The following is a 25,819-nucleotide window of genomic DNA, read 5'->3' on the forward strand; positions in this document are numbered from 1 at the left end:
GCTGTGATTTCCTGGCTGCTCCCTGAAGCCTTAAAGTGATGGAACACCCTCCAGTCTTCCAGTAACTCATTGTGTATGTTGATAATATAAATATCTCTGTTAGGGACACTGCAATCTCTTCCCCAGATTCCCACAATATTCTAGGATCAAACTAACAAGTGACTGAGGATTGATCTACCTTTTTTTATTTTAATATTGCAGCACTTTCTCTTCTCTGGTGAGGATTCTTTCCAAGACATCACTATTTATGTCCCCAACTTCCCGAGTTTCCATGTCTTTCTCCACAGTAAATTCTGACAACACTATTTCGTCTAATATCTCACCCATGTCCTGACAGTTAAGGTGCCCTATTCTCTAACAAGTTACTCTTTAGCCCTTATTGAAACTTGTGTAAAGGTTTCTGAAAATTCAAATAAACCGTTTCCTCGGTACAACCACTCCTACACCCGTATCTATTCTGCCATTTATATTCTCACCAATAAAAATAAAATCCAACATGCTCAAAAACATATTCTCTTTTTATTAAAAGCGTTTCTAAGGGTCCAGTTATTGTTCATTGACATACCCTTTCAAACATATTTCAGCTACCGACCTACTATCAGGTTAACACTGTTTGGTTTCAGACTGGCAGCAGAAAGGGTTATGGGAGTTCGTGTTTATCAATCTGAAAAATGTAGCTTACAGGTTCAACAGGTAATAGATGTTTTGGGAATAAGGAGGGTCGTGGGGACTGAAGGAAATTATGGAGATAGGGAGTGATGTGGGGACTGTATGAGATTATGGACACAGAGAGTGCAGTGGTGACTGAAGAACATGATGGAGATAGGGAGTGATGTGGGGCCTGAAAGGGGCCAAAGAGATCTGCAGGGCTGTTGGGCCTGAAGGAGGTTGCACAGATCAGGAGGATCATGGGGATTGAAGGAGGTTACTCTGAACGGGAGGGTCGTTGGGTCAGGATGTGATTATGGAGATAGGGAGGGTCGTGGGGCTTTTTGGAGGTTATGAAGTTAGGGAGGTTTCTGGGGAATGATTCAGGTTACATGGATAGGAAGAGTCATGGGGACTGAATGAGTTTATGGAGAGAGGGAGGGATGTGGGGACTGAAGGAGGTTATATGGATCGTATGTTTATAGAGAAGCACAGGAAAGAAGAGCAGGTATCGGCCATTTGACCACGGAGTCGGTCCCACCATTCAATGTGATCACGACTGATCATTTAACCCAGTACAGTATTCCTGCTTTCACACCTTACTCTGATATTATAGTGACTACTGGCATTTCGTGATACAGCGGGATGTAGTAACTGGGACGGGGGTGGGTGGGGGGATGGTGTCTTACGGAGATAGGGAGATAGGGAGGGATGTGGAAGCTGGGACAGGTGACAGATACAGGTGGGTTTTAGGAATGGTAGGACTCTACATGGATTTTGGAGGAATGCAGGGATGGGACGTGATAACAATCACAGGGAGGATTTTGGGAGCTCGATCTGAGACGGGTCCAGCTGAGAACAGAAGGGAGTCAAACAGTCAGGACAGGCAGGGACAAGGGAGGACTAATAAATTAAACTGCATTTATTTCAATGCAAGGGGCCTAACAGGGAAGGCAGATTAACTCAGGGCATGGTTAGGAACATGGGACTGGGATCTCACAGCAATTACAGATACATGGCTCAGGGATGGGCAAGACTGGCAGCTTAATGTTCCAGGATACAAATCCTACAGGAAGGATAGAAAGGGAGGCAAGAGAGAAGGGGAGTGGCATTTTTGAGAAATAAGAAAGGGATGATCAGCTTATTAGAATTGTATTACAGACCCCCCAATAGTCAAAATGAAATTGCCAAACAAAGTTGTAAGGAGATCTCAGCTATCTGTAAGAATAATAGGGTAGGTAAGGAAGGGGATTTTAACTTTCCAAACATTGACTGGGACTGCCATTGTGTTAAAGGTTTAGATGGAGAGGAATTTGTTAAGTGTGTACAAGACAATTTTCTGATTCAGTATGTGGATGTACCTACTAGAGAAGGTGCAAAACTTGACCTACTCTTAGGAAATAAGGCAGGGCAGGTGAGTGAGCTGTCAGTGGGGGAGCTCTTTGAGGCCAGCGACCATAATTCTATTTGTTTTAAAATAGTGATGGAAAAGAATAGACCAGATCTAAAAGTTGATGTTCTAAATGGGAGAAAGGCCAATTTTGACGGTATAAGGCAAGAACTTTTGAAAGCTGATTGGAGGCAGATGTTCGCAGCTAAAGGGACGGCTGGAAAATGGGAAGCCTTCAGAAATGAGGTAATGAGAATCCAGAGAACGTATATTCCTGTCAGGGTGAAAGGGAAGGCTGGTAATTATTGGGAATTCTGGATGACTAAAGAAATTGAGTGTTTGGTTCAGAAAAAGCAGGAAGCATATGTCAAGAATAGACAGGGTAGACCGAGTGCATCCTTAGAAGAGAATAAAGGAAGTAGGAGTATACTTAAGAGCGAAATCAGGAGGGCAAAACGCGGACATGAGATAGGTCTGACAAAGAGAATGAAGAAGAATGCAAAGGGTTTTTACAAATATATTAAAGGAAAAAAGGGTAACGAAGGAGAGAATAGGGCCCCACAAAGATCAGAAAGGCGGCCTTTGTGTGGAGCCGCAGAAAATGGGGGAGATACGAAATGAATATTTTGCATCAGTATTTACTGTAGAAATTCATATGGAAGATATAGACTGTAGGGAAATCGATGGTGACATCTTGCAAAATGTCCAGAGAAACAGAGGAAGAAGTGCTGGATGTCTTGAAACAGTAAAAGGAGAATAGTTAGTAAGTTTATAGATGACACCAAAATTGGAGCTGTAGTGGACAGCGAAGAGGGTTACAACAGGATCTGGACCAGATGGGACAATGGGCTAACTGGCAGATGGAGTTTAATTCAGATAAATGCGATGTGCGGCATTTTGGGAAAGCAAGTCTTAGCAGGACATATACACGTAATGGGAAAGTCCTAGGGAGTGTTGCGGACCAAAGAGACCTTGGAGTGCAAGTTCATAGCTCCTTGAAAGTGGAATCGCAGATAGATAAAAGAGTGAAGGCGGCATTTGGTATGCTTTCCTTTATTGGTCAGAGTATTAAGTACAGGAGATGGGAGGTCATGTTGCATCTGTACAGCACAATGGTCTGGCCACTGTTGGAATATTTTGTGCAATTCCGGTCTCCTTCCTATCGGAAGAATTGTTGTGAAACTTGAAACAGTTCAGAAAAGATTTACAAGGATGATGCCAGGATTAGAGGATTTGAGCTACAGGGAGAGGCTGAACAGGCTGGGGTGGTTTTCCCTGGAGCTTCGGAGGCTGAGGGGTGACCTTATAGAGGTTTACAAAATTATGAGGGGCATGGATAGGATAGGATAAACAGACAAAGTCTTTTCCCTTGGGTCAGGGAGTCCAGAACTCGAGGGCATAGGTTTAGGGTGAGAGGGGAAAGATATCAAAGAGACCTAAGGGGCAATCTTTTCACGCAGAGTGTGGAACCTGTATGGAACGAGCTGCCAGAGGATGTGGTGGAGGCTGGGACAATTGCAACATTTAAGAGGCATTTGGATGGGTATATGAATGGGAATGGTTTGGAGGGATATGGGTCGGGTGCTGGGAGGTGGGACTAGATTGGGTTGGGATATCTGGTCGGCATGGACGGGTTGGACCGAAGGGTCTGTGTCCGTGCTGTACATCTCTAGGACTCTATCACTCATTGAGGTTATAGAAATAAACTGTGTGGTCGCGTCTGGAGGAGATTTAAGGTATAAAGGTTTGTTGTTACCGAAGGAAATTCCATCAATCGGGACCAGCAGAGTTTACAGAGACTGAGTGCGTTTTAGAGACAGGAAGAGTTGATAGTCATCATTAGAAATGAGAAACTAATTTATGAGAGAAGCAGGGTCACTCTGCTTTGTGCCCAGAGACATGGAGGAGTCTCACAGCTGGAGGAGGTTACTAAGGAAAAGAGCTTTTTTGTTGTCGTGACGGGAAGGTTACAGAGATCATGAAGGTAGTAGGAGGTCAAAACAGTCACTAAGACAGGGAGGTTTTTCAGGTCTGGAAAGGACTACACTGACCAGGATGGCGAAAGGAACTGAGGAGTTGTTTTTCTTCAGTAAAGAAGAGATGTGACAGAACCCGGGATTAAAGGCAAAGGCAGAAACTTGGAGAGTTTTACTGATATGAGGAGCTTACAGGGATAAGCAGGATTGTAGGGGCTGATAGAGATAGGGGAAGTGGTATCGATGAAACAGACAATGGAGAAACTGACAGACATAGGGAGGGTTCTGTGGAACAGATGAATTTACAGGCAAGATGATGATAATGAAGCCTGAGAATTTTCTCATGTTCCTTGCCCAGCATTGTTCCTACATCATGCCCTCAGGGTCTGAATTAAAGCCCACGAACTCCTCCCTGTGTTGTTTACTGTGAGTGATCTTAGCGGCTGCAGGATTTACTGAAGGGTTCAGATCTCCCTCTCCATCTGTCTCTGGCTGACCAACTGTCTTCAATGTGGTGATGGACGATTCATGAATTGGGAATTCTGCTGAGTCAGGGACATCAGAAATACCTGCAAGAGACAGAAAAGTAGACAGAATGGCAAATTAGATTAATGCAATGAAGGTTCCACGTGGAGAATGGCACTGAGTCCCACAGAGATCTGGAAATACCCAGTCTCCGTCCCTGGCCTGCGCAGTTGCTTCCCTCTGGAGTGGAGAATGCTGTTGGCTCAGGATCTGGAGTAGCTGCAAGAGTGAGAGACACTGATAGAGACTGCAATTAGACGCACACAGTTAGGGATACCACATGGAGAGAGACAGTGATATCAGCAGAGTGCAGGAATGTATCAGGATCACACAATGGTATCATCAGAAGTGGTTCTGACCAGTGAGCACTGCTACCAGTACTCAGGGAAGACTGAGCTATTTTATTGGGATAGGCTCCCCAGGTATCAGGATTATGCAGCGTGCTATAAATGGGCACAGATGAGGAGGGGGACAGGTCTGATGTGAATGGATATTCCCAAGTCCAAAGAGAAAGGTTGAAATATTAGAACACCGTGGAGATGTGGATGAAGACCAACAGAAAGAAACAGTAAGGGACTGAGTTTAATTAAAATATGACATTGTCAAACAGATTTGTGACAGGAAATTATTGGTTAAAATAAAGTAAATGCCATTTCTGCCCCTCACAATTCCTCATACACCACAAGTGACATCACTTCCGCCCCTCACATCTTCGCTGATGTCACACACTCAGTGACTTCCACGCCCCCCCACTGCCATGTTTGCCACCACTTCCGCCCCCACCAACGCCACTCACCTGCATTCTGCTGACACCACCTCCAAGTCCCACCGTCAGCATCCCTGCCCCCAGTACCCTGAGGGGAACACCACCCCTGCTCATGACTCCATCCCCATTCCCCCTAACACCACACCCACTCCAGTTACAGGCTCCGTCGCCTCCCCCAGCTCCACACCTATGCCTGGTCCCAGCTCCCAGTCCACCAGAGTTTTCACCATTCCCCCTGACCCCCCCTCACTGAGGACGAATGATCAGTCCTCAGCAAAGCCCTCACCTTTATCCCCCTCCATCCACACATCAATGAATTTAATACACGCCGTGACATCGAACACTTCTTCCACCACCTCCGCCTCAGAGCTGACTTTTACAATGAAGACTCCCACCTATTTTCTGAGGACCCCTTTGCCGGCCTCCAATACACTCCATCCACCTGGACACCCCGCGCTGGCCTATTACTTGTCTTCGATTTCTTCATTTCCAACTTCCACCGAGACATTAACCGCCTCAACCTATCTACCCCCTCCCCCACTCCATCCTCTCACCCTCACAACGTGCAGCCCTCCACTTCCTCTGCTCCAATACCGACCTCACCATCAAACCAGCAGATAAAGGGGGTGCAGTGGGAGTCTGGTGCACTGACCTCTACACCGCTGAAGCCATGATGCCAACTCAAAGACACCTCCTCCTACCACCCCCTCTACCATGACCCACCTCCAATCACCAAACCGTCATCTCCCAGACCATACAGAACCTCATCACCTCAGGAGGAGCTCTCCCACCCACAGCTTCCAAACTTATTGTCCGGGATCCCACACTGCCCGGTTCTATCTCCTTCCCAAGATCCACAAGCCTGACCACCCTGGCCGACCCATTCTCTCAGCATGCTCCTATTCCATCAAACGCATGTCTACCTACCTCGACATTGTCCTATCCCCCAGTCCAGGAATTACCCACATTCGTTTGAGACACCACTCACACCCTCCACTCCTCCAAGACTTCCGTTTCCCAGGCCCCCAACGCCTCATCTTCACCATGGATATCCAATCCCTCTACACCTCCATCCACCATGACCAGGACCTCCAAGCCCTCCGTTTCTTCATCTCCCGACATCCACAACAGAACCCTTCCAATAATACTCTCATTCGTTTGGCTGAACTTGTCCACACCCTTAACAATTTTTCCTTCAAATTCTCCCACTTCCTCCATACCAAAGGGGTAGCCATGGGCACCCGTATGGGCCCCAGCTATGCCTGTCTCTTTGTTGGCTACGTAGAACAGTCCATCTTCCATAGTTACAATGGCACCACTCCCCACCTCTTCCTCCGCTACATTGATGACTGCATTGGCACCCCCTCGTGCTCCCTCGAGGAGTTTGAGCAATTCAGCAACTTCACCAACACATTCCACCCTGACCTTAAATTTACCTGGAACATCTCAGACAATTCCTTCCCCTTCCTGGACCTCTCAATCCCCATTAATGACAACCGACTTGACACCGACAATTTTTACAAACCTACCGACTCCCACAGCTACCTAGATTACACATCTTCCCACCCTACCGTCTGCAAAATTCCCAACCCCTATTCCCAATACCTCCACATCCACCGTACATGCTCCCAGGACGGCCAGTTCCACCACAGAACACATCAGATAGCCTCCTTCTTTAGAGATCGGAATTTTCCTTCCCACGTGGTAAAAGATGCCCTCCAATGCATCTCGTCTACATCCCACAACTCCGCCCTCAGACCCCACCCCTCCAACCGTAACAAGGACAGAACACCCCGGTGCTCACCTTCCACCCGACCAACCTTCTCAGAAACCAAATCATCTGCCGACATTTCCACCACCTCCAAACGGACCCCACCACCAGGGATATATTTCCCTCCCCACCCCTTTCCACTTTCCGCAAAGACCATTCCCTCTGTGACTACCTGGTCAGTTCCATGCCCCCCAAAAACCCACCCTCCCTTCCTGGCACCTTCTCCTGCCACTGCAGGAATTGCAAAACCTGCGCCCAGACCTCCCCCCTCACCACCATCCAAGGCCCGAAAGGAGCCTTCCACATCCAATGTTTTACCTGCACATCCACCAATATCATTTATTGTATCCGTTGCTCCCAATGCGGTCTCCTCTACATTGGGGAGACTGAACACCAGAGTACTTTAGGGAACATCTCTGGGCCACCCGCACTAATCAACCCCACCGCCCTGTGACCCAACATTTCAACTCCCCCTTCCACTCTGCCGAGGACATGCAGGTCCTGGGCTTCCTCCACCGCCACTTCCACACCACCCGACGCCTGGAGGAAGAACGCCTCACCTTCCGTCTCGGAACACTTCAACCCCAGGGCATCAATGTGGACTTCACCAGTTTCCTCATTTCCCCTTCCCCCATCTCACCCCACCTCCAGCCTTCCAGCTCAGCCCCGCCCTCATGACCTGTCCTAATGGCCTATCTCCCTTCCCACCTATCCATTCCACCCTCGTCTCTGACCTATCACCCCCATCCCCACCCCCATTCACCCATTGTACTCTTTGCTACCTTCCCCATCCTCCACTCTGACCTATCACCTTCTTTCCCACCCCATTCACCTATTGGACTCTATGCTACTTTCTCCCCATCCCCACCCCTCTCTTATTTATCTCCCCACTCTGCAGGCTCCCGGCCTCTGTTCCTGATGAAGGGCTTTTGCCTGAAACATCGATTTTCCTGCTCCTCGGATGCTGCCTGACCTGCCGTGCTTTTCCAGCACCACTCTAATCTAGACTCTGGTTTCCAGCATCCGCAGTCCATGTTTTTACCTTATTGGAGGAGGAGACTACCAAGATAAGGCATGTTGTAGACAATGAAGCAAGTTACAGCGATGGGGATGGTAGTCTGGAATGCAGCACAATTCAAATATGTGGAGGGACGATCAGGAAAGGAGGAGGTTACAGCGATAGGATCTGTTACAGGATTAAAAATTATCGAAGACACTGGACCACAACACATGCCATAGATATACTGTTGCAGAGAAGTGAGTTTTAATATAACAGAACTTACATTGGTGTGGTGATTGAGCCTGGGGTGTGTGTGTGTACTGTACTCCCCTCCAGCACTGTATCTATGTCATGTTGTGTTAACAGATGTTTGGAGCCCTCTCATTGTTCTTTGCTCTGTGCACTGTGGGTGACCTTACCTCACCACTGGATTTATTGAACGCTCCAGATCTCCTTTCCCTTTGTCTCTCTCTGGCAGACCAACTGCGTTCAATGAGGTGAGGGACGACCCACCCAGCAGCTGGGAAGGCTATTGATTCAGGAGTTTCCTGAGTACCTACAGGAGACTGAGAAATAGACAGAATGGGAAATTAAACAGATGCAGTGAAGGTTACACATGGAGAATGGCACAGAGTCCCACAGAGATCTGGAAAATGGTGCGATATTAAGTAATAGTCCCAGATTGCTGGAAGATGTCAGGATCACACAATTGTGTCGGAAGAATGGGTTTAGCTTCATGATGCCCTGGAATCAGTGCTCAGGGATGAGCACCCAGTGAGCAGGTGAAGTAATGGCCTAGTGGTATTATTGCGAGAGAATGTATCCAAAACCTCAGCTAATGTTCAGGGGAGGCAGGATTGAATCCCGCCATCTGAAAAGGAGACACTTGAAATCAATAATTTTAAAAATAATAATTAACAATCCACAAATAAGTATGAAACCATTACTGATGTACAACAAATCCAAACACTTGTCCTTTAGAGAAGGACATCTGCCCATCCTCACGTGGTCTGCACGACATCCCCACAGCAAAGGGTTTGCCCCTCAATTACCCTCTGAAATGGCCGAGCAAGCTACTCAGTTCAAGGGCTTCTGGGACTGGGCAATAAAGGCTGGTCAGACAGAGACTCACACATCCCATACCTGATTTTAAAAAAATCTATTAGGATGGTCCCTCTGGAACTGTGCTAGGAGCAGTGTCCTGGCCAATCATGTTGGTAGGTTTATGGACAGGGCATTAAACTGACAGAGAGGATGCCGGGACAGGATTCAAGTGAAAGGATCTTTCCAAAACCACAGCAGAAAGGTGAAGTATGGGAGCAGCATGGGAATATGACTGAAGACAAGCAGAAAGGAACAGGAGGAGACAGAGTTTAACTAAAATTTTTACGTTGAGGGCGGCACGATGGCACATTGGTTAGCACTGCTGCGTCACAGCACCAGAGACCCGGGCTCAATTCCCGCCTCAGGCAACTGTCTGTGTGGAATTTGCACATTCTCCCCGTGTCTGTGTGGGTTTCCTCCGGGTGCTCCGGTTTCCTCCCACAGTCCAAAAAGTTGCAGGTTAGGTGAATTAGCCATGGAAAATTGCCCACAGTGTTAGGTGTAGGGGAATGGTCTGGGTGGGCTGCTCTTCGGAGGGTCAGTGTTGACTTATCGGGGCGGCACGGTGGCTCAGAGGTTCTCACTGCTGCCTCACAGCGCCAGAGACCTGGGTTCAATTCCCGCCTCAGGCGACTGACTGTGTGGAGTTTGCACGTTCTCCCCGTGTCTGCGTGGGTTTCCTCTGGGTGCTCCGGTTTCCTCCCACAGTCCAAAGATGTGCAGGTCGGGTGAATTGGCCATGCTAAATTGTCCGTAGTGTTAGGTAAGGGGTAAATGTAAGGGTATGGGTGGGTTGCACTTCGGCGGGTCGGTGTGGACTTGTTGGGCCGAAGGGCCTGTTTCCACACTGTAAGTAATCTCATCTAAAATTGTACATCAGCAAATAGATTTGTGACGGAAAATTGTGGAAGAGAATATATTATGTTTTTTTTTTAAACGGACAACGTTGCTGCAATATGGTCGAAGTATTTGTGACACAGAGATAAAAGAGGTTTAGACACCAGGGAGACATGGATACAGGGTGAACAAAAATATTCAGTGGTTTGTAATCTTGTGCAAACTCAGGCAAAATGGGCAACGATAACAATAATGGATACCAAAGGCATTACAGAGAAAGCATTTGGCCTCAGATCATGAAGTAGAGTCAGTCTGAATGTACATTCTGGCTACTACTTGCCAAGGTCACAAGCAGCAGAACAGTTTTAGCCACTGAACAGCATTCCATTGTTCAGCACTGCATTACACACGAACTCATTGGAATTTTTTTAACAAACACATTGTGATAACTTTGGGAAACTTCAATATTTGTATAATCTGGGACAATCACACAGTCACCATTGATATTGGAAGATGAGTTTGGTGAATTTTTTTTCAGTGTTTCTTTGAAAGACACATTGTGCAACTGTTAAGGGACATAACTATCGCAGAGCGACCATGTAATGAAACTTAGTGAATGAGTAATGTCACCTGCAGAGATCCTTCGGGAAATGTGGTAAAGTGCAGTTAAAATAAATAAAGTTTTAAAGTGATTCACAGAAAGGAAATCTGCAACTAGAAATAAAAATAGACAATTACATGAGTTTGACAGGAGAACTGACCAAGGTAAACACGGGAAACAGACTGAAATATGTGCCTGTAAATGAACAGTGGAAAATATTTGAAGGGACAATGCAAAATACTCAACAAAAGGACATTCAATTGAAACAGTAAAAACCTCAGCAAGAAATTCCCACTGATCCTTTACTCAGGACAAAACGAATCATACTAGATTATGAGGCTGAGAAGATCACCAAAAAGTACTTAAAAGCCTGAAGTGAGAGAGTGTTTTAGGAGTAATTGCAATGGGTCTGCTCGCAGGAGGAGGGCTGTGGGAAGGGGAATCATTGTCAAGGTTTAATGACACGATAGGAACAGGGAGAGATGAATGTGCTGGAGGTGGTGAGAGTGTTACAGAGAGTGGTCAGGGTGTTACAAAGCCAGGACGGATTTCTGCAGCTGGAGGGGTTTGCAGAGGGACGGAGGGACATGGGTATTTTTATTTATTCATTCATGGGATGTGGGTGTCACTGCCTGGAACAACGTTATTTGGCCCCTCTGCTAATTACCTAGAGGGCAGCTCAGAGTCAGTCATATTGCTGTGGGTCTGGAGTCACATGTTGGCCAGACCAGGTTAGAATATTTGATGTCCTTCCCTAAAGGAGGTTAGTGAACTAGATGAGTTCTTCCGACTGATCAACAATGTTTTAATGGTGGCCCCACCAACGTCTTTTACAGCCACAACATGACATCCCAACTCTTACACTTAATGCTCTCCCGAATGAAGGTAACCATCCCAAATGCCTTCTTCACCAGCCTGTCTACCTGTGACACCACATTCAAAGAAATGTGTACCTGGGTCACTGGATCTCTGACTGAAAACACGATCCAGGGCCCGAACAATAACTGTACAAGTCCCACCCTGGTTTGTTCCACCAAAATGGAACACCTCACCTTTATCTAATTAAACTCCATCTGCTATTCTTCAGCCCACTATCCCAGCAGTACTGTTCATCCTGTTGTATCACAGATAACATTCTCCACTATCCACTTTACCACCAATTTCAGTGTCACACAAAACAGTTACTTACCAGGAAGCCAATATTCCCATCCAAACCATTTATCCAAATGACAAACAACAGTGGACCCACTCCACCGCTGGTCACATGTCTCCAGCCAGAAAAAAACAACATGCCTCCCACCACCCTCTGTCTCCTACCATCAAGCAAATTTTGTATCCAGTTCACGAGCTCCTCCTGAAAGCCATATCCTTTGACACTGATCTGAGCTTATTACCCAGTTTACCAGACAGAACACAGAACACAGAACAGTTCAGCCCAAGACCCTTCGGCCATGATTTCATGCCAACCTTTTATCCAACTGTAAGATCAAAATAAACTACATCCCCTTCATTTTACTATTATCCATGTGTCTGTCCAAGATTCTATTAAATGTCCCAGATGTGCCTAATTTTACTACCACCATTGGCAGTCCATCCAACCACCTACCATTCTCTATCCTCTTATCCATCCTCCATTCACCTTAAAGTTACGCCCCCTTGTAATAGCCATTTATGCCAAAGGAGGAAAAGTCTCTGACTATTCACTCACTCTGTGCCTCTTATCATCTTGTTCACATCCACAAAGTCGCCCCGCCCCCTTCTTCACTCCAATGAAAAAATCCTTCGCTCCCTCACCTTTTTTTGTAAGAACTGACCTCCATTACAGGCAGCATCTTGGTAAATCTCCTGTGTACGCTCTCTAAAACGTGCACAGCCTTCCTGTAAACAGGGGACCAGAACTGAACACAATATTCCAAGTGTGGTCTCACCAGGACGCTATAAAGATGCAGTAAAACCTCACGGCTCTTACCGTCAATCCCCTTCTAAGGGGAGCCAACACAACAAGTGCCTTTTTAACAACCCTACCAACGTGCGTGGCGATTTTGAGGGATCTATTGACACTGACCCCATGATCTCTGGCAAGTAATCTACCTTTCACCCTGTATTCTGTATTTAAATTCGACCTTCCAGAATGAATCACTTCACACTTTTCCAGATTGGACTCCATCGGTCACTTCCAGCCCAGCTCTGTGTCCTGTCAATGTCCCATTGCATTCTACAACAGCTCTCCACATTCCCCACCACTCCACCAAACTTCACGTTATTGGCAAACTTACTAACCCACTCTCCAACATCCACATCCAAGTCATTTACAAAAAATCACAGAGAGCAGAGTCCCAGAGCTGATTGTTACAGAACACCACTGGTCACTGAGCTCCAGGCTCAATACTGTCCATCTGCTGCCACCCTCTGTCTTCTCTGGGCCATCCAATCCTGTATCCAGACAGACAGATTTCCCTGTATCCCAATTTTCCTTCTTTTCTGAATGAGCCATCAACATATTCTGCCATATCCTCAAAGAATTCAATAAGGTTTGTGAGGCATGACCTGACCGCTCACAAACCCATACTGACTGTGGCTAATTTAACTATGGTTTTCCAAGTAGTCGTAAATCCTGTCTTTAGAGTCCTCGCCAATAATCTGCACACCACAGACATAAAACTAAATCTGTAATTCCCAGAATTCTACCTCCGTAATATGGTCCAAACTCTACAAACGTTCTCTCCTCTCCCATGCTCCCCAGAATGACACTGGAGGGTGGAGGGAGTTACAGAGATAGGGAGGGATATCAGGACACGAGGATTTTGCAGATATTAGGAGGTTTGCAGTGCCAAAAGGAGGCTTCAGTAATTGTGAGTTTTCATGGTGATGAAGGCATTTGAGGAGGGAGGGAGGGAGGGAGGATTGTAGGGAAATGAGCGGTTTCACAGTTTAGGTGTTTTGTTAGGACTGCAAAAGGTTACTGAGTTGGGGAGGTTTAAGCACTTGAGATTGTTACACAAACATGGTTTTGGTTGCAATGCAGGAAGAGGATTCAGGAAGCTGGAGAGTATGGGGTCTGAACGAGGTTACACAAATGGGAAGAGTTGTCAGGGGCGGAGGTGTTTACAGAGACAGCAATGGTCTGATCTGGAGCAGAGGACCCAGATTGGGAGGGATGTGGGGACTGGAGGTGGTTTCACAGGGAAGGAGGACCATAGAGCCACAGGCGGTTACAGAAATGTGGAGAGCTGTAGGGCTGACAGGGATTCATGGAGATGGGAATGTTAGGAGGGATAGAGAAGTTTACAGGGATAAGAATGTTTGTAGGCCAGGGCTGAATCACAGACAGGGACTGTTTTAGGGAGCTGAGCAGATTACAGAGATAAAGATATTTGTATCGACTGGAAGAACAAACAGAGATATGCAGGGTATCGTGACTAACGATGTTTATAGACATAGGAAGGATTAGGTTCTGGGGGTTATGGAGGCTGTGGAATCTGGATTTCTTTTCAGAGACTGGGATAGCAATTTTGGTCAGAAACAGTTTCACAGATAAGGGAGCATAGCACAAACAGGAGGAAGTTGTAGAGGAAGGTGACGTTTAAACAGATCATGGTGTAAGAGCTGGACAAGGTTATGGAGATGGGTAGATGGTGGAGACACAGGAGGAGCTTACATTGACATGGGGGTGATAGTGACAGGAGGGTGTTAAAATGATAGTGCATTTTGTAGGGACCGGATTGGGAGAGGCACAGGCATGGAGTGAGTTCGACAGATCAGGATTACTGCAGAGACCTGAGAGGATTACACTGATAGGGATGGTGGTCGGGTCTCCACAGACTGTTGGTGTTTAGGGACTGGAAGAGATTTGGTAGATAGGGAGGGATGTAAGAGCTGCAGAAGCTTATGGAGAGTTGGAGCAACTGCAGAAGTAGGTTTCTCAGACAGGAGTAGGTTATAGATAGTGAGGGCTGTGTGGTCTGAGTAAGTCAAAAAGAGGAGAGTTCTCTCGTCTGGAAGAGGTTACACTGACAGGGACAGTTGAAGAGACTGAAGCAAAAATGCATGGAGAAGGTTACACAGATCGGGAGGAGAGTAGGGGCTGAAGGTGAATACACAGACATGGAGAGTTGTATTGTTAGACGGAGCTGAGAGGGATAGGGTCCGGTTTAGGGATTTACACAGATAGAGAAGGTTGTGTGTTTTGGAGAAGGTTATACTGATACAGACAGTGTTAGGGAGTGTTTAGTGGACTACAGAGGAGCTCAGAGAGAATGTATTGTGGGGAGTGGAGGAGATTACAGACACAGGGATGGCTGTCGGGTTGAAAAGACCTTCTACAGATCCTCAGTGCTGTAAGGCTGGAGGGAGATTATAACAGCGAGTTGTTGCCAAGACTTAATTACTTCACTGAAATAGACCAGGTCTCAGCACGTAACTGTCAAAGGGAAGTTGAGACAGTCCAGATGAGTTTTCAGAGACACAAATGTTTATGGGAGTTTCAAGAGGGAACAATGATTGGGAGTGCTGTACCAAATGGTAATAGTTATAGGGAGGGTTCGAAAAGCAGGAAGAGATGACAGACATATCGATCTTTGTAAGGACTGGAGAAGGTTACATAGACAAGGAGTGTTTTAGAGTCTGGAGGAGATTACTGTGTTAAGGAGAATATTGGGGAGAAGGTCAGGTGTAAGAGATAGGGATGGTTGACAGGGCTGGACAATAACCTGAATAGAATCACCATCGTGTGCAACCAGGCCATTCGGCCCAACCAGTCCATTCCAAAACTCTGAAGAGCATCCTACCCAGACCCACCCCTCTACCTATACATTAAACCCTGAATTTCTCGTGGTGAACTTACTTAAACCACATATTCCTGAATACCACAGTCAATTTATGATGGCCAGTTCACTGATGGTGCAAATTTTGGACACACACACACACACACACACACACACACAGTGAGGGGATACACGCAGACACACAGTGAGGGAGGGACACATACGCAAATCGAGGGAGGGACACACGCACACAATGAGGGAGGGACACACACACAGCGAGAGAGGGACACACATACACAGCGAGGAAGGGACACACATACACAGCGAGGAAGGGACACACATACACAGCGAGGAAGGGACACACATACACAGCGAGGAAGGGACACACATACACAGCGAGGAAGGGACACACATACACAGCGAGGAAGGGACACACATACACAGCGAGGAAGGGACACACATACACAGCGAGGAAGGGACACACATACACAGCGAGGAAGGGACACACATACACAGCGAGGAAGGGACACACATACACAGCGAGGAAGGGACACACATACACAGCGAGGGAGGGACACACACACACAGCGAGGGAGGGACACGCGCACACACACAGCGAGGGAGGGACACGCGCACACACACAGCGAGGGAGGGACACGCGCACACACACAGCGAGGGAGGGACACGCGCACACACACAGCGAGGGAGGGACACGCGCACACACACAGCGAGGGAGGGACACGCGCACACACACAGCGAGGGAGGGACACGCGCACACACACAGCGAGGGAGGGACACGCGCACACACACAGCGAGGGAGGGACACGCGCACACACACAGCGAGGGAGGGACACGCACACACACACAGCGAGGGAGGGACACGCACACACACACAGCGAGGGAGGGACACGCACACACACACAGCGAGGGAGGGACACGCACACACACAGCAGGAAAGAGACACGCACACACACAGCAAGTGAGGGACACACACAGACATGCAGCGAAGGGACACACACACACACACGCACTCACAGACAGTGAGGGAAGGACATGCACACACAGCGAGGGAGGGACACGCTGAGACACGCAGTGAGGGAGGGGACATGCACATACACAGCGTGGGAGGGACACACACACACTCACACACAGCGAGGGAGGGACACGCACAGACACGCAGCGAAGGGAAACACACACACACACACAGACAGAGAGGGAAGGACATGCACACACAGCGAGGGAGGGACACGCTGAGATACGCAGTGAGGGAGCGACACGCACACACACAGCGAGGGAGGGACACGCTGAGACACGCAGTGAGGGAGCGACACGCACACACACAGCGAGGGAGGGACACGCACACACACAGCGAGGGAGGGACACGCACACACACAGCGAGGGAGGGACACGCACACACACAGCGAGGGAGGGACACGCACACACACAGCGAGGGAGGGACACGCACACACACAGCGAGGGAGGGACACGCACACACACAGCGAGGGAGGGACACGCACACACACAGCGAGGGGGAAGGCATGTGCACACAAATTGAGAGGGGGCACACACACACAAAGCGAGGGAGGGACACGCAAACAGACACACAGTGAGGGGAATACAGACAGACACACGGCGAGGGAGGGACACACACACACACACACACAGCGAGGGAGGGACGCGCACATACACACAGCGGGGGACGGGGACACACACACGTAAAGCGAAGGAGGGACACGCACACATACACACACACAAACACAGAGCAAGGGAGAGACGCCCACACACAGCGAGGTAGGGACAAACACACACGCTTACGGTGAGGGGAATACACGCAGACACACAGCGAGGGAGGTACACGCACATACACTGCAAGGAGGGACACGCACACACCGCGAAGGAGGGACAAGCTCACACATGTCGAGGGGGAGGGCATGTGGACAGAAATTGAGAGGGGGCACGCACACACACAGCGAGGGAGGGACACGCACACACAGCGAGGGGGGAAGCGCAGACACAATGAGGGGATATACACAAAGAGCAATGGAAGGACACATACACACACAAACACACACAAACAAAGAGCGAGGGAGTGACACGCGCACACAGAGCAAGAGGGACACACACACACAAAGCGAGGGTGGGATACGCACATACACTCCTAGAGGGACACACATTCTCACAGCAAGTGGGGGGCACACACACAGTGAGGGAGGGACATGTGCAAGCACAGAAACACAGACACATGCAGCGAGGGAGGAACTCGCGCACAGAAACACGCACACACAGAGCAAGAGAGGAACACTCGCAAACACACCAGCGAGGGGGGAGGCACACGCACACACACAGCGAGGGAGGGACACGCACGCACACACAGCGAGGGTGAGACACATGCACACACAGCGAGGGAGGTCCACACACACACACACACACACACACACAAACAAAGCAAGAGAGGGACACTCACAAACACAGCGAGGGGGAGACACATGCACACACAAGAGGGAAGGCCACACACACGCGTGCACATATTGAGGGTCACACACACACACACACACACAGAGCAAGAGAGGGACACGCACACACAGCGAGGGAGGGTCACACACAAACACACACACACACACAGAGCAAGAGAGGGACACACACACACACAGCGAGGGGGAGACACATGCACACAGCGACGGAGGGCCATGCACAGCAAGAGGGACAAACACACACACACACATACACAGCAAAGGGGGGGATCTCACACATACACAGCGAGGGAGGGACATGCACACACACACAACAGCAAGGGGGACACGCACACTCACAGCATGGGAGGAGACACACTTACACACACACACACACACACACACACACAGCGAGGGAGGGACACGCAGTGAAGGGGGGACACACAAACACATATAGTGAGGATATGACATGTACACACACACAGTAAGGAAGGGACACACACACACACGGCGAGGGAGGGATATGCATACACAGGGAAGGAGGGACAAGTAGACACACGGCGAGGGGGAGGGCAAGTGCACAGAAATTGAGAGGGTGCACGCACACACAGCGACTGGGGATACGCACAGGCACAGCGAGGGAGGGATACGCGCACACACAGCGAGGGGGGACATGCACTCACACACCGAGGGGAGATGCGCACATACAGTGAGGGGGATATACACAAAGAGCAAGGGTGGGACACACACACAGCAAGAGGGACACACACACACATACACAGAGCAGGGGGGGAAAGTCACACATACACACACACACACATCCAGGGAGGGACATGCACACACAGCGAGGGAGGGACACACACAAACACACACACAGAGCTAGGGAGGGAAGGACATGCACAAACAGTGTGGGAGGGACAGGCACACACAGCGAGGGACAGACATACACATACACAGCGAGGGAGACACACACACACACACACACACACACACACACACACACACACACACACACACACACGGAAGGAGGAACAAGCACACACATGACGAGGGGGAGGAAATGTGCACAGAAAGTGAGAGGGGGCACGCACACACAGTGAGAGGGGACACACACTGACACGGCGAGGGAGGGACACAGGCACACACAGCAAGGGGGGACATGCACTCACACAGTGAGGGGGATATACACAAAGAGCAAGGGAGGGACACACATACACACAAACACACACAGAGCAAGGGGGAAACGTCACACATACACAGCGAGGGAGGGACACGCACATACACAGCAATGGGGACACACACACACACACACACAGAGCGAGGGAGGGACACACACACAGTGAGGGAGTGAAACGTACACATACAGTGAGAGAGTGACACACACACACAAACACACACACAGTGAGGCAGGGAAGGACACGCACACACACAGAGCAAGTGAGGGACACACACTCACAGCAAGAGAGGGACACGCACACACACAGCGAGGGGGGAGACACATGCTCACTCAACGAGGGAGGGCCAAGCACACACTCGCACAGCAAGAGGAACACACACACACACACACACACACACACACACACACACACACAGAGCAAGGGTGGAAAGTCATACATACACAGCGAGGGAGGGACACGCACATAAACAGAGCGAGAGAGGGACAAGCACACACGCACAGAGTGAGGGAGGACGTACACACACAGTGAGGGAGGGACACTCAGCGAAGGGACACACACACAGGCACAGTGAGGGAAAGACATGCATGCGCACATACACAGAGAGAGAGTGAGGGACACACACAGAGCGAGGGACGGGGACACACACACACGCAATGTGAAGGAGTGACATGCAAACACACACAGTGAGAGGGGGATACACGCAGACACACAGTGAGGCAGGGACACACAAACACAGACACACACAGAGCAAGAGAGGGACACTCGCAAACACAGCGAGGGGGAGACACATGCACACACATGCACAGCAAGAGGTACACATACACACACAGAGCAAGAGAGGGACACGCACGCACACACACAACCAGGGAGGGATATGCACACACAGCAAGGGAGGGTCACACACAAACACACACACACACACACACACACACACAGAGGGAGGGACACGCACATACACACATATACACACACAGCGAGGGAGGGACACGCGCACACACGGCGAGTGAGGGACACGCACTGAAGGGGTGACACAAGAACACATACTGTGAGGATGTTACACGTACACACACACACAGCGAGGAAGAGATACACACACACACAGCGAGAGAGGGACGTGCTGAGACATGCAGCGAGGGAGGGACACACACAGGGAAGGAGGGACAAGCACACACATGGCGAGGGGGGAGGAAATGTGCACAGAAAGTGAGGGGACACGCACACACAGTGAGTGGGACAGGCACTGACACGGCGAGGGAGGGACACAATCACACAGAGCAAGGGGGGACATGCACTCACACAGCGAGGGGAATATACACAAAGAGCAAGGGAGGGACACACACACACACACACACACACACACACACACACACACACACACACACACACACACACACACACAAACTCATACAGCGTGCGAGTGACGCACAGGCACAGTGAGGAATTGACACGCATGCATACACACACACACACACACACACACCGAGGGAGGGACACTCACATACACTGCAAAAGGGACACACATACTCACAGCAAGAGGGGGACACACACAGTGAGAGTGGGACACACACACACAGACGGAGGGAAGGACATGCACACACACAGACGGAGGGAAGGACATGCACACACACAGCGAGGGAGGGATATACACCAACACACAGAGCGAGAGACGGACACGCACATAAACAGCAAGGTAGGGACACGCGCACACACAGGGAAGGAGGGACAAGCAGACATACGGTGAGGGGGATGGCATGTGCACAGAAATTGAGAGGGGGCACATACACACAGCGAGACGGGACACACGCACGCACAGCGAGACGGGACAGGCACTCACACAGCGAGGGGCGATGCGGACACACAATGGTGGGTATATGCACAAAGAACAAGGGAGGGATACAAACTCAAAGCGAGGAAGTGACACACGCACACACAGCAAGAGGCACACACACACACACGCACAAAGCAAGGGAGGGACACGCGCATAGACACACAGCAAGGAAGGGGCACACACACACACACACGCAGCGAGGGAAGGACACTCACATACACTGTAAACGGGTCACACATACTCACAGCAAGAGGGGACACGTACATACAGAGAGGGATGGACACGCTCATGCCCAAGCACACAAACACAGACACACAGCGAGAGAGGGGCACGCACACACACAGCCAGTGAGGGACATGGACACACACACACAGAGCAAGAGAGGGTCACGCACACACACAGTGAGGGGGAGACTCATGCACACACAGTGAGGGAGGGCCACACACACACACACACACACACACACACACACACACACACACACACACACAGTGAGGAGGGATACACACACACACACACACACACACACACACACAGTGAGGAGGGACAGACACACACAGCAAGGGGGACGTACACACAAGTTGAGGGAGAACACACACACACGCACAGCGAGGAAGGGACACACACACACACACACACACACACACACACACAGCGAGGGAGGGACACGCAGTGAAGGGACACACACAGACACAGCGAGGGAAGGACATGCCCACGCACATACACAGAGAGCGAGGGACACACACACACAGTGAGGGAGGGACACACACAGAGTGAGGGAGGGACACGCTGATACACGCAGCGAGGGAGGGAGCATGGACACACACAGCGTGGGAGACACACACACACACACAGCGAGGGAGCGACACGCACACACACAGCGAGGGAGGGACACACAGCGAAGGAGGGACAAGCACACACACCACGAGGGGGAGGGCATGTGCACACAAATTGAGAGGGGGCACACACACGCAAAGCAAAGGAGGGACACGCACAAATACACACACACACACACACAGAGCGAGGGGTATACATGCAGACACACGGCGAGGGAGGGACACGCACACACAGAGCGAGGGAGGGACACGCACACACAGACAGTGAGGGAGCGACACATGCATGAGAAAGCACACAAACACAGACAGACACAGCGAGAGAGTGACACACACACACAGACACACATAGACACACACACACAGCAAGAGAGGGACACACGCCCAGACAGCGAGGGGGGAGACACATGCTCACACAACGAGGGAGGGCCAAGCACACACTCGCACAGCAAGAGGGACACACACACACATACACACAGTGAGGAGGGACACACACACACACACACACACACACACACACACACACACACACACACACACACACAGAGCAAGGGAGGGACACGCACACACACAGCGAGGGAGGAACACACACACGCAGAGTGAGGGAGGGACACGCAGCGAAGAGACACACACACAGACACAGCGAGGGAAGGACATGCACAGTCAGTGAGGAAAGGACATGCATGCGCACATACACAGAGAGTGAGGGACACACACACAGTGAGGGAGTGACACACACACACAGAGCAAGGGAGGGACACGCTGAGACACGCAGCGAGGGAGGGAGCATGGACACACACAGCTTGGGAGGGACACACACACACAGCGAGGAAGCGACACGCACACACATAGCGAGAGAGGGACACACAGTGAAGGAGGGACAAGCACACACACAGCAAGGGGTAGGGCATGTGCACACAAATTGAGAGGGTGCACACACATGCCAAGCGATGGAGGGACACACACATACACACAGTGAGGGGGATACATGCAGACACACGGCGAGGGAGGGACACACACAGTGAGGGACAGGGACACACACACGCAAAGTGAAGGAGGGACATGCAGACACACACACACAGCGATGAGGGACACACACACACACACACAGCGAGGGAGGGACACAGACACACACAGCGAGGGAGGGACACACACACAGCGAGGGAGGGACACACACACAGCGAGGGAGGGACACACACACAAAGCAAGTGCGACGCGCACACAGTGAGAGAGGGACGTGCACACGCACACACACACACACAGCGAGGGACGGACACACAGACACACAGTGAGTGAGTGATATGCATACACACACATACAGAGCGAGGAGAGGACACCCTCACACACTGCAAGAGGGGCACACGCACACACACACAGCGAGGGTTGGACACACACACACACAAGAAGGTTGAGACACGCAGACACAGCGAGGGTGGGACATTGCTCAGAAAGCGAGAGGGGACACACACACACAAAGTGAGGGATGGTGACACACAGACATACGCACACACAAACAAAAACACAGAGCGAGGGAGGGACATGCACACACACAGTGAGAGAGGGATATGCTCACACACATAGTGAAGGAGGGACATGCTCACACACAGCAAGGGAGGTACAAACACACAAGTGAGGAGAGTTACACACACACAGCGAGGGAAGGGGATACGCACGCATACACACACAAACACAGAACAATGGAGGGACACGTGCACACACAGTGATGTGTCTCCTCGGACATGTAATTATCCAGCTCTCACTCCAGTCTGCGCCCTCACAGTGTCACCGTCTCTGTGACTCCCAGGTACAACTAGGCCTCGATCCTCAGGGCTGATTTATATTCTCCCAGGTGTGAGTCAGCCTCAAGCTCCTGCTCCAAGTTGCTCCCTCACACGGTCACTCCCTCTGTGACTCAGTGCTGATTTCGAGCCTCCTGCTCTGCTTTATATCCAACGCCAAGTCCCAGTCGGCCTTGACCCTCGCTGCTGATTTATATTCTCCCACTTTGTGCTGCTCTCTCTCAGCTTCTCTCCCCTTGTGATTCCCAGGTAATGGTAGGCCTCAAGCCTCAGCTGAGATTTATAACATCCCATTCCACACTGCTCTCTTACAGGATCGCCGTTGTGCCTGGAAGACAGTGGGAAAGGGGAGGATTAGACAGAGCAGAGGGTGTTACAGTGATTGAGGGAGCTGTAGGGGATGAAACAGGTTATCTGGGGAGCTAGGCAGACCTGCAGTATCTAAAGAACTTTACTGGAAGATACAGCGAAAGTTGCAGACACTGAACAAGGCAAAGGAAATAGAGAGATGGTGGCTTGTTCATGACTGAGCTTAGTAGAGTCTAAAGGGCTTCAAAGTTTGGGAGAAGATTTGTAGCACGGGTGCTCGTTGTTGTGGTTCTGTTCGCCGAGTTGGGAATTTGTGTTGCAGACGTTTCTTCCCCTGTCTAGGTGACATCCTCAGTGCTTGGGAGCCTCCTGTGAATCGCTTCTGTGATCTTTCCTCCGGGATTTATAGTGATTTGTATCTGCCGCTTGCGGTTGTCATATCCAGCTGTCCGCTGCAGTGGCCAGTATATTGGGTCCAGGTCGATGTGCTTATAGATTGAATCTGTGGATGAGTGCCATGCCTCGAGGAATTCCCTGGATGTTCTCTGTTTGGCTTGTTCTATAATAGTAGTGTTGTCCCAGTCGAACTCACGTTGCTTGTCATCTGCATGTGTGGCTACTAAGGATAGCTGGTCGTGTCGTTTCGTGGCCAGTTTGGCGTTCATGGGTGCGGATCGTTAGCTGTCTTCCTGTTTGTCCTATGTAGTGTTTTGTGCAGTCCTTGCATGGGATTTTGTACACTACATTGGTTTTGCTCATGCTGGGTGTCAGGTCCATCGTCCTGGTGAGTTGTTGTCTGAGAATGGCTGTTGGTTTGTGTGCTGTTATGAGTCCTAGTGGTCGCAGTAGTCTGGCTGTCAGTTCGGAAATGTTCCTGATGTACGGTAGTGTGGCTAGTCCTTTGGGTCGTGGCATGTCTTCATTCCGTTGTCTTTCCCTGAGGCATCTGTGGATGAAATTGCGTGGAGTTTGACCCCACCCCGCAGCTCACCAATAGGATAAACAACACACTGAGAAACCTACAATAAAAAACGGACAGATAACCAGGTTTGACCGACAGGGAATGAAAGCTGAAACCAACAACACCCCCAGATTCTATGGACTATCTAAAGTGCACAAACCAGACATCCCACTCAGACCCATCGTATCACTACCAGGGACACCATCACACAAACTGGCTAAAGAACTACAGCAGAAACTGAAACACCTGATCAGTGGATCCAGACACTCTGTACAATCAACACAGGAATTCTTGGACATCATCAGAAATATACACATAGACAAGGTAGAAACTATGGTCTCATTTGATGTAATGGCACTGTTCACCTCTATCGACAAAACCCTAGCCAGAGAAACAATAGCCAACCTGCTGGACATACAGAACAGACAACAGGACGTTGAACCTATCAACAAAGACGGCATACTCAAACTACTGGACCTGTGCCTCACAACACACTTCACATTCAACAACCAAATATATGAACAAATCAACGGCACACCCATGGACTCACCCATCTCTGGACTCATAGCAGAAGTGGTAATGCAAAGATTAGAACAAACAGTCTTACTGCAAATTCAACCCAAACTCGGGGTCAGATATGTGGAGGACACCTTTGTAATCATTAAAAACACAGAAATAGAGAACACACACCGGATCATCAACGCCACACTCACCGCAATCCGATTCACAAGAGAGTAAGAAAAGGACAACCAACTCCCATTCCTAGACGTGACGGTACAGAGAACACCGAATGGAGAATTCACCACAAAGGTATACAGGAAAGCAACACACACAGACCAAGTCCTGATCTATGAAAGCAACCACCTCAACACACACAAAAGAAGTTGCATCAAGACACTGTTCAAAAGGGCCACAACACACTGCAGTACACCAGAACTGCAAAAAAAGAGGAAGAATGTATCCACCAAAAACGGATTCCCCCCGCAATTTCATTAGGGATTGTCTGTATGGATTTGTTAGACGACTGTCCTCTGATATTGATGAGGGCAGTGCAGATGATGTGGTTTATATGGAGTTCAT

The 25,819-nt window shown here is 49.8% G+C and overlaps 1 long non-coding RNA gene across 1 annotated transcript in view; it reads right to left on the reverse strand.

Moving 5' to 3' along the window:
* Positions 1-497: 497 nt before the first annotated feature.
* LOC140470970 (uncharacterized) overlaps positions 498-25,819 on the reverse strand; it is a 31,267-nt gene continuing 5,945 nt past the window's right edge. Inside the window, exons 3-4 of the long non-coding RNA XR_011956815.1 lie at positions 8,496-8,632; positions 498-4,583 (exon numbers count right to left, since the gene is read on the reverse strand). This is a non-coding gene — a long non-coding RNA (uncharacterized lncRNA). The remainder of the gene's footprint in view (positions 4,584-8,495; positions 8,633-25,819) is intronic.

Source organism: Chiloscyllium punctatum, chromosome 52 (genome assembly GCF_047496795.1).
Source record: "Chiloscyllium punctatum isolate Juve2018m chromosome 52, sChiPun1.3, whole genome shotgun sequence".
Taxonomy (NCBI): domain Eukaryota; kingdom Metazoa; phylum Chordata; class Chondrichthyes; order Orectolobiformes; family Hemiscylliidae; genus Chiloscyllium; species Chiloscyllium punctatum.